The 9,911-nt window shown below is 39.7% G+C and overlaps 1 protein-coding gene across 8 annotated transcripts in view; it reads right to left on the reverse strand.

Annotated features, from left to right (window-relative positions):
• RNF32 (ring finger protein 32) overlaps positions 1–5,512 on the reverse strand; it is a 70,414-nt gene extending 64,902 nt beyond the window's left edge. For 2 of the 8 annotated variants that reach the window (XM_074193277.1, XM_074193274.1), the window contains exon 1: positions 5,371–5,459. The gene's annotated coding sequence lies outside the window, so the exon portion shown is untranslated. The other 6 variants (XM_074193276.1, XM_074193278.1, XM_074193281.1 and 3 more) reach the window with 6 other exon arrangements.
• Between the last annotated feature and the right edge of the window lie 4,399 nt (positions 5,513–9,911).

Genomic DNA, 9,911 nt, shown 5'->3' on the forward strand with positions numbered 1-9,911 from the left:
ATAGGATTCTTGTTTATTTGGATTCTGAGAAGGACATTTTTCATGATGGTGGTGAAAATTTTTCAAGCCAATATTTCCTTTTTTATAATTAGATGGTTGTTGGACAAAATTATCTTTTCTGTGGTTGTACCCATGATGGAATTATTACTTAAATCTATCCCTGATAAACATCTTATTTAAGTCATTTTTAAAAAACTATTTTAATTTTTTCCCAATTACATGTTAAAACAATTTTTAACATTTTAAAAGTTTTGAAAGTCTTTCTTGAAGTGGCAGTCTGATATAGTATTACATGTACAATCATGTAAAACATTTCCATATTAGTCATTTTGTACATTTTGTAAAAGAAAGTAAAAAAATAGTAAGCTTTGTATTTGTATTCAGATGACATCAGTGCTTTTTCTGGAGGCAGACAGCATTTCTTCATGATGAGTTCATTGGGATTATCTTGGATTATAGAATTGCTGAGAATAGCTAAGTCATTCATAGTTCATCAAAGTATTTCTGCTAATGTGTGTAATGTTCTCCTGATTTTGCTCACTTCACTCTGTATCAGTTCATGTAAGTCTTTAGTTTTTTTCTGAAACATTCAGCTTGTCATTTCTTTTTTTTTAGGTTTTTTTTTTGCAAGGCAATGGGGTTATCACCCAGCTGCCCCTTAGCTTGTCATTTCTTATAGCACAATAACATTCTAGTATAACCATATACTACAACTTGTTTGTCCATTTCACAATTGATGGACATCCGGCAATTTCCAGTTCTTACCACTACAAAAACAGCTGCTATAAATATTTCTGCACAAAAAGTTTCGTTCTCCTTTTAAAAAGAAATCTCTTTGGGATAGAGACCTAGTAGTGGTATTTCTGTATCAAAGGGTATGCAAAGCTTTATAGCACAGTTTCAAATTGTTCTCCAGGATGGTTGGATTAGTTCATAATTCCACGACAGTATAATTGTGTTGCATTTTCTCTATATCTCCTTCAATATTTATCCTTTTTTTTGTCATATTGGCCAATCTGATGGATATGAAGTTTTAATTTGCATTTCTCTAATCAATTGTAATGTTGAGCATTTTTTCATATCAATACAGCTAAGTTTCGATCTCTTTGTATGAAACTGCCTCTTCATGTTTACACACATAAAAGTACATACACATAAATGTACATACACACACACACATATAAAGTGCATTCTTATAAAGGTTGGTGTTTTTTTTTTCTCCCTTTGGTAGCTTCCCCTCCTTGAAATATACTGAACAGCAGTTTTCTGGAGGTTCAAAACTACTTTGCACAAGACCTTTTGCAGGTCTTCTAGTTCAACTACTCTTTCCAACTTCAACCTTTTTGGGTGTCATTTAGGTTCCAGATTTCTCATATAGCACATCAAATTCTGAAGCATTGATTTCAGATTCTGTGTTTCCAGTACTATTGTTGATAAGACTAGATTATGATAGCAACACCAGCACAGTTTTGACTATTTCATGTATTGATTGTCTAAATCTCACTCTCTTGTTTAAAACCACACAATGCCTAGCTAGAGTTCTGCCCTGTGAATCCTTCAGCACCTGCCCTGACTCATGGGCTGGGATAATACATATTAATAAACATTATGTGGCATGTTCTGGCTTAAGTTGAGTTTCATTCCCAACTTCTATAGAAAGTGCTTTTCTTTCTTCCTTTACAACTTTTCAACATTTTATGAAATGGTAATGCTTCTAATCTCTGATCATCTTCTTTACTGTTTGAGAAATGAGAGTGAACATAAATTATCATTGCCAAGTTTCTCCATGGGCAAGATCAACCGTTCATCTAGTGCTTTCTAATTCTCTTTTTTGAAAGTTTTTGACTTCTTCCATTTCTTGATTTTAAACATATTTTCCAACAAATTCTTCTTTATCCTTTTTCTTTTAGGTTTTTTTTTTTGCAAGATAATGGGGTTATTTGCCTAAGATCACACAGTTATGTAATTCTTAAGTGTCTGAGGTCACATTTGAACTCAGGTCCTCTTGACTCCAGGGCCAGTGCTCTATCCCCTGTGCCACCTAGCTGCCCCTTCTTTATCCTTTTACCTATCTTCACCTGAGTGAAGATTTAGAGCTGGAATTGATCTTAATGGTCATCCAGTCCAATCTTCTCATTTTACAAATGAGGGAACCTATGTCAGGTTAAATGATCTGTCACTTAGGGAGTGGTGCTAAGATTTGAATTCAAGTCTTCTAACTTTAAATCTAGTGCTTTTTTTTTTCTTTCTACCATGTATAGTTTTTCCTCTTCTTTTCCCCTTTAAACAGATGCTTGTTCGTAAGCTACAATTATCTCCAAAGTAAGACTCTCCATTAGGTATGTTACATAGTTGATACTTAATGCTTTCTTGACTTGCTAAGACCAACTTCAACAACTCCTTTAGTAACATATCTGTTGAAAACTGTAAGCCATCCTAATTTGCTGCTATTTCTTCACGTCTTTGGGTTTCATTTGAACAAATTAAATGTTTTATTACAAACATTAGACACCAATATAAACAACTGTATTTACTTATGTGGCAGCTAGGTGGCACAGGTGGTAGAGCACCAGAACTGGAGTCAGGAAGAACTAAATTCACATCTGGCCTTAGACACTTACTAGCTGTGCCTCAGTTTCCTTGTCTCGAAATGAGCTAGAGAAAGAAATGGCAAACCACTCAAGTAACTTTGCCAAGAAAACCCCCAAATAGGACAGTAAAGAGCCGGATATGACTGAAATGACTGTACAACAAAAATATTTGTTTAGCAACTATTTACATTTAAATTAATTTCAATCTATAAGGTGTAACTTTAATTTTTCAGGTTTCATTTACAGTGAATGTCACTATTAATATGGTTCAGACCTTCTCATAGTTTATACATTTTGTATTTTTCTTTGTTTAGCGAATGAATGAAAAAGTATTCAAATACTGTGTGCTCTAGCAAGCATCGGGAACACAAATACAGGAGTAATACAATTCTTTGTCCTCACGGAGCTTACACTGTATTAGGTGGATACAATATATAGTGAAGGAAGATAATTTTGGTTTGGGGAATTGGGGATTACTGAATGGATCATAGAACATTTAACTATCATGCCCTTTTTTGTGGCACTGGTTATTTATTTGATTACTCTTTCCTGAGCAAGAGAAAAATGTGAAGTTCCATGGTTGAAGAATTTATCACTAGTGAACAACTAGAAGGTTTGCTGAAAGAAGGTAGACTGGTTCTCAGTCAACAGGGAGAACTTTATCTCAGAATTTTACAAAAAAAACAAAACAAAATCCTTTTATCTTGGCATTGCTTATACTCTACAATCTTCTGAGAATTCAGGGTCATCTCTACTATAGAAGGCATCAGTATAGGACTTTTGTGCAATAATGAAGACTCAAATTTCTCCCACGGACTTAGTTTTGTTAACAAACAAATCAATCCCAAATGTTTCAGGAATGAAAAAAAAATCCACTTGCAATTTCTTTCTATTGAATAATCTCTAAATTAAGATTCTAAGCTGAATACTTAAATATAAATCTTGAAATCAATGAGTTGAAAAGCATTAATTTAAATATTGATAAACCCCTAGGAAAGGCATGCTATAATATTTCCTTAAATAATTTAGTTACTCAAGAACTAGTTGGATAACAGTGAGTGGGATACAGCATCTTTTCCTCAAGAACAAATAAAACATTCTTACTGAATCAAAACATTACTTAACAGAAGGGGCCAGAGACTAGGAAGTCTTTGTTATATAGATTATTATTTTTTTTTAGGTTTTTGCAAGGCAATGGGGTTAAGTAGCTTGCCCAAGGTCATACAGCTAGGTCATTATTAAGTGTCTGAGGCTGCATTTGAACTCAGGTCCTCCTGACTCCAGAGCTGGAGCGCGATTCACTGAACCACCTAGCTGCCCCTTATTATATAGATTATTGATCTGATTTGTCCAGAACAAGTTTTGGCAGCTTTTGGTGACTTGGAATTTGAATGAAATTCTGCCTTCTCCTGTAGAAAAAAGAAGAAAAAAAAATCTAGGAAAAAAAAGATTGTTGTAGAGAAAAGGGCTTTTAAAAATATAATAAATCATATTCTTTGACATAAGTATATAAAATCTGATAAATCGTATCTACTGCTTTTTTTTTTATTTAGGTTTTTGCAAAGCAATGGGGTTAAGCGGCTTGCCCAAGGCCACACAGCTAGGTCATTATTAAATGTCTGGGGCCACATTTGAATTCAGGTCCTCCTGACACCAGAGTTGGAGCTCTATTTACTGCACCACTTAGCTGCCCCTTATTATATAGATTATTGATCTCACTTGTCCAGGACAAGTTCTGGCAGCTTTTGGTAACTTGGAATTTGAATAAATTTCTGCCTTCTTCTTTAGGAAAAAAATCTGGGAAAAAAAACTGTTGTAGAGGCCTTTTAAAAATGTAATAAATCACATTCTTTGACATAGTAAGTATATAAAAATATACTAAATCATATCTACCGCCCTTTTTTTAATTTAGGTTTTTTCAAGGCAATGGGGTTAAGTGGCTTGCCCAAGGCCACACAGCTAGGCCATTATGAAGTGTCTGGGGCCACATTTGAACTCAGGTCCTCCTGACACCAGAGTTGGAGCTCTATTTACTGCACCACCTAGCTGCCCCTTATTATATAGATTATTGATCTGACTTGTCCAGGACAAGTTCTGGCAGCTTTTGGTAACTTGGAATTTGAATAAATTTCTGCCTTCTTCTTTAGGAAAAAAATCTGGGGGGGGTGGGGAACTGTTGTAGAGGCCTTTTAAAAATGTAATAAATCACATTCTTTGACATAGTCAGTATATAAAAATATAATAAATCATATCCACCGCTCTTTTTTTTTAAATTTAGGTTTTTTCAAGGCAATGGGGTTAAGCGGCTTGCCCAAGGCCACGCAGCTAGGCCATTATGAAGTGTCTGGGGCCACATTTGAACTCGGGTCCTCCTGACTCTACCTAGCTGCCCCAAGGCCATGGACTTGTTCCACCATTACAAGACTCTGACCCCTTCCCCAGCTCCCCCATTTAAAAGTGTTGTCTGGGGGGCACCGCTGCCCTGGTCCAGAAGGCCTGGGTCTGAATCCTGATTCGGCTCTCCAAGCCCATTGCTTTATCGATTAATAACGGCCGTGGCCTCACCCTGTGAGTTAGGGCACCCCTCCCCTCCCCCAGCCCACGAACTGCACTAAGACTTTTGGGCCGCCCTCCTCACTTACCCCAAATCCCGCACCCCGCTCTCTCCCCAGTACCCCGGCCCCCACCTCGGCCGCCTTTGTTTATTCCGGCCCCTCCCCTCAGCCCCCGGGGATCTGGGCCGGAAGAGGCGGCCTCCCTCGGCCTCCGGCTCTCCTACCACTCTCCGGGCGCCCAGGCCCCTCCAGCAAGGCAGCTCGGTCCGCCGTTGCTGTGGCAACGCGCCCGGGAGACCCCAGGGTTTCCCTGCCTACCCAGGACGCATGCGCCTTCCCGACACTCGCCGCGCGGGGGCGGGGGTTTACGGCAGGCGCGCGCGTGCGCAGGCGGCTTGGCCAGAAGCGGGCAAGGGGCGATTGCGCGCTGCGGGGAGGAAAATGCTCGAGCGCGCAGGCGCGTGGGGGGAAAATGCTCGAGTGCGCAGGCGCGTGGGCACGCGGCGTCTCCTGCCGGAGACCTTCAGCTGAGGAGATTCGAGGGAAGAGAGGCGGGAGTGGGGGCGCCAGAGCCCCCCGCAATCCACGCGGAACTGAAGCTCCTCGAATTGGAGGGAGTCCGGCAACAAGCACTGACCTTTACGTAGCTCTTTTTTTAGTTTTTTTTTTTTTTTGCAAGGCAAGGAGGCTAAGTGGCTTGCCCAAGGCCACACAGCTAGGTCATTATTAAGTGTCCGAGGCCGGATTATATTTTCTCCAACAGTAGGTGGATGCATAGAGTGTTTTCTGCTTTTGATGTTATTATAGAGAGGCTATTCAAATTTGTGTCCTTTTGATTTTTTTAAAATTTTTTTAAGGTTTTTGCAAGGCAAGGATCCTAAGTGGCTTGCCCAGGACCACACAGCAGCTAGGTCATTATTAAGTGTCCGAGGCCGGATTATATTTTCTCTAACAGTAGATGGATGCATAGAGTGTTTTCTGCTTTTGATGTTATTATAGAGAGGCTATTCAAATTGTGTCCTTTTGATTTTTTTTTTAGATTTTTTTAAGGTTTTTGCAAGGCAAGGAGGTTAAGTGGCTTGCCCAAGGCCACACAGCAGCTAGGTCATTATTAAGTGTCCGAGGCCGGATTATATTTTCTCCAACAGTAGGTGGATGCATAGAGTGTTTTCTGCTTTTGATGTTATTATAGAGAGGCTATTCAAATTGTGTCCTTTTGATTTTTTTTTTAGATTTTTTTAAGGTTTTTGCAAGGCAAGGAGGTTAAGTGGCTTGCCCAAGGCCACACAGCAGCTAGGTCATTATTAAGTGTCCGAGGCCGGATTATATTTTCTCCAACAGTAGGTGGATGCATAGAGTGTTTTCTGCTTTTGATGTTATTATAGAGAGGCTATTCAAATTTGTGTCCTTTTGATTTTTTTTTAAATTTTTTTAAGGTTTTTGCAAGGCAAGGAGGTTAAGTGGCTTGCCCAAGGCCATACAGCTAGGTCATTATTAAGTGTCCGAGGCCGGATTATATTTTCTCTAACAGTAGATGGATGCATAGAGTGTTTTCTGCTTTTGATGTTATTATAGAGAGGCTATTCAAATTTGTGTCCTTTTGATATTTTTTTAGATTTTTTTTTAAGGTTTTTGCAAGGCAATTGGGTTAAGTGACTTGGCCAAGGCCACACAGCTAGGTCATTATTAAGTGTCCGAGGCCGGATTATATTTTCTCTAACAGTAGATGGATGCATAGAGTGTTTTCTGCTTTTGATGTTATTATAGAGAGGCTATTCAAATTGTGTCCTTTTGATTTTTTTTTTAGATTTTTTTAAGGTTTTTGCAAGGCAAGGAGGTTAAGTGGCTTGCCCAAGGCCACACAGCAGCTAGGTCATTATTAAGTGTCCGAGGCCGGATTATATTTTCTCCAACAGTAGGTGGATGCATAGAGTGTTTTCTGCTTTTGATGTTATTATAGAGAGGCTATTCAAATTGTGTCCTTTTGATTTTTTTTTTAGATTTTTTTAAGGTTTTTGCAAGGCAAGGAGGTTAAGTGGCTTGCCCAAGGCCACACAGCAGCTAGGTCATTATTAAGTGTCCGAGGCCGGATTATATTTTCTCCAACAGTAGGTGGATGCATAGAGTGTTTTCTGCTTTTGATGTTATTATAGAGAGGCTATTCAAATTTGTGTCCTTTTGATTTTTTTTTAAATTTTTTTAAGGTTTTTGCAAGGCAAGGAGGTTAAGTGGCTTGCCCAAGGCCATACAGCTAGGTCATTATTAAGTGTCCGAGGCCGGATTATATTTTCTCTAACAGTAGATGGATGCATAGAGTGTTTTCTGCTTTTGATGTTATTATAGAGAGGCTATTCAAATTTGTGTCCTTTTGATATTTTTTTAGATTTTTTTTTAAGGTTTTTGCAAGGCAATTGGGTTAAGTGACTTGGCCAAGGCCACACAGCTAGGTCATTATTAAGTGTCTGAGGCCGGATTATATTTTCTCTAACAGTAGATGGATGCATAGAGTGTTTTCTGCTTTTGATGTTATTATAGAGAGGCTATTCAAATTTGTGTCCTTTTGATTTTTTTTTAGATTTTTTTAAGGTTTTTGCAAGGCAAGGAGGTTAAGTGGCTTGCCCAAGGCCACACAGCTAGGTCATTATTAAGTGTCTGAGGCCGGATTATATTTTCTCTAACAGTAGATGGATGCATAGAGTGTTTTCTGTTTTTGATGTTATTATAGAGAGGCTATTCAGATTTGTGCCCTTTTGATTTTTTTCTTGTTTTTTTAGATTTTTTAAGGTTTTTGCAAGGCAATGAGGTTAAGTAGCTTGCCCAAGGCCACACAGCTAGGTAATTAATTATTAAGTGTCTGAGGTCGGATTTCAACTCAGGCCCTCCTGACTCCACGGCCAGTGCTCTATCCACTGCGCCACCTAGCCACCCCTACATAGCGCTTTTAAAGTTTCCAAGCGCTTCCAACCTTCCTCTCCTCCCCCTATGACGCCACACCCCTCCCCTCTGAGCTGCTGCTTCTGTTAAATTTCCTTTTCCCCAGATCCATGGTTGTATTGGTTCCGGGTACCCAGCACTGAGGGAACTCCCCAAACCGCCCTAAGGCAGAGCCCGTTGGCAACATGTGACCGAGAGTGAAGACCCTCGGTGAAGTCACCCGGCGTTGCTGGGCCATTGTGGTCCGAAAGGAGAAGCTTCTGCCTTTCCTCATACTCCGCATCCCAAGGCTTGTCTATCTCACCTAGGCCTCTTTTCTCATCTACTTCTGCAGGAGCTTCTCAAGAGTCCACCCTGAACGTACAAAAGCAGGGGAAAACACACCTGCTCTAAGTCTCTCTCTCTTCTCCAGTCCCTCCCTCCCTCCCTCCCTCCCTTCCTTCCTTCCTTCCTTCCTTCCTTCCTTCCTTCCTTCCTTCCTTCCTCCCTTCCTTCCTCCCTCCCTCCCTCCCTCCCTCCCTCCTCCTTCCTTCTTTCCTTCTCATTTCTTTCTCTCTGTTAATTGAAATTTTATTTAATTTTTCCAATGACATGCAAAGGTAGTTTTTAACATCAATTTGTGAATTTATGAGTTCCACATTTTTCTACTACCCGCCCCCCCCCCCCCCCCCCCCCATGGTGGTCAACAATCTGGCAAAAGGAGGTGATTTTTCTTCTTTTTTTTTAATTTCTTTTGTTTTTTTTGGAGGTGATTTTTGGAAAGCACAGATTTATGTCACTTCTCCCCCAACCCCTAGTTGCTTAATATGACCTTGTGGCTCTATATTACCTCCAAGATCAACTTTTAAACTCCTCTGACATTTAAAACTCCTCTTAACTTGGTCCCTTACTACTCTTGCAACCTTCTTAAATCTTTACTGCCCTCCACAAATTCTGTCTATAGCCAGGTTACTCTACTCTACTCTCCTGAATAAGGTGCCTTCATATCTTTGCTGTCTTACATTCCTGGAATGTTCTACTGCCTCACTTCTCTTAATATTTGTACTTTTCTTCAAACCCTACCTTCTACAAGGAACCTCTCTGGTTCCTTCAGTTACTGATGCCTTCCCTTCTCAGATTATCTTTCACTTAAACTTCCTTCCCTCCCTCCTTCCTTCTTTTCTTCCTTCCCTCCTTCCTTCCTTTCTTCCCTCCCTCCTTCCTTCCCTGGTTCTGTTGGTTCAGGGAACCAACTCTGTAAGTATCTTGAATTTACACAGTCCCAAAGTCCATTGCTAAAGGATTCCCTCCTTATTGGTGAGAATCATTACTCCCATTCTTGTATGAGAAATGGGGAAGAGTAGGCTATGGCAAGAGAGAGGATTGCTCTTCAAGTGTTTGGTTGAACTTATTTCAAATAATTTTTAAGTAATTTTGGGCTTCGGGCACTACTGTCTTCCATTTTTGAGAAAAACAAACCCACTTCAGGATTTTGAAGAAAAGGTTCTGGAATATGAGTGGAACTGACAGTATCCATCATGTCCCTATCCCCCCCAATATGTCCCATATTGCTACACTAGAGACTTTGGGAAACTTCTCCTTGAGTGAGATCTAGGACATTTTTTTTCCTTGGTTGACCTGAGTTATTTCATTGCCCCTGGGAGAGCTCCAAACATTCTCCTTTGTATGTTTTGTTTGATTTTTGGACAAATGGTTTTCTTTTATATTTGCTGTTTACATGACCCTGGCAATTCATTTCAACTCTGCTATTCTGGGAAACTGTGACAATAAGTGCAAAATAATTGTAGTTACACATGGTAAAGGGAGTTTTTTTTTTTATCTAGAATTCCCT

Source organism: Macrotis lagotis, chromosome 7 (genome assembly GCF_037893015.1).
Source record: "Macrotis lagotis isolate mMagLag1 chromosome 7, bilby.v1.9.chrom.fasta, whole genome shotgun sequence".
NCBI lineage: Eukaryota > Metazoa > Chordata > Mammalia > Peramelemorphia > Peramelidae > Macrotis > Macrotis lagotis.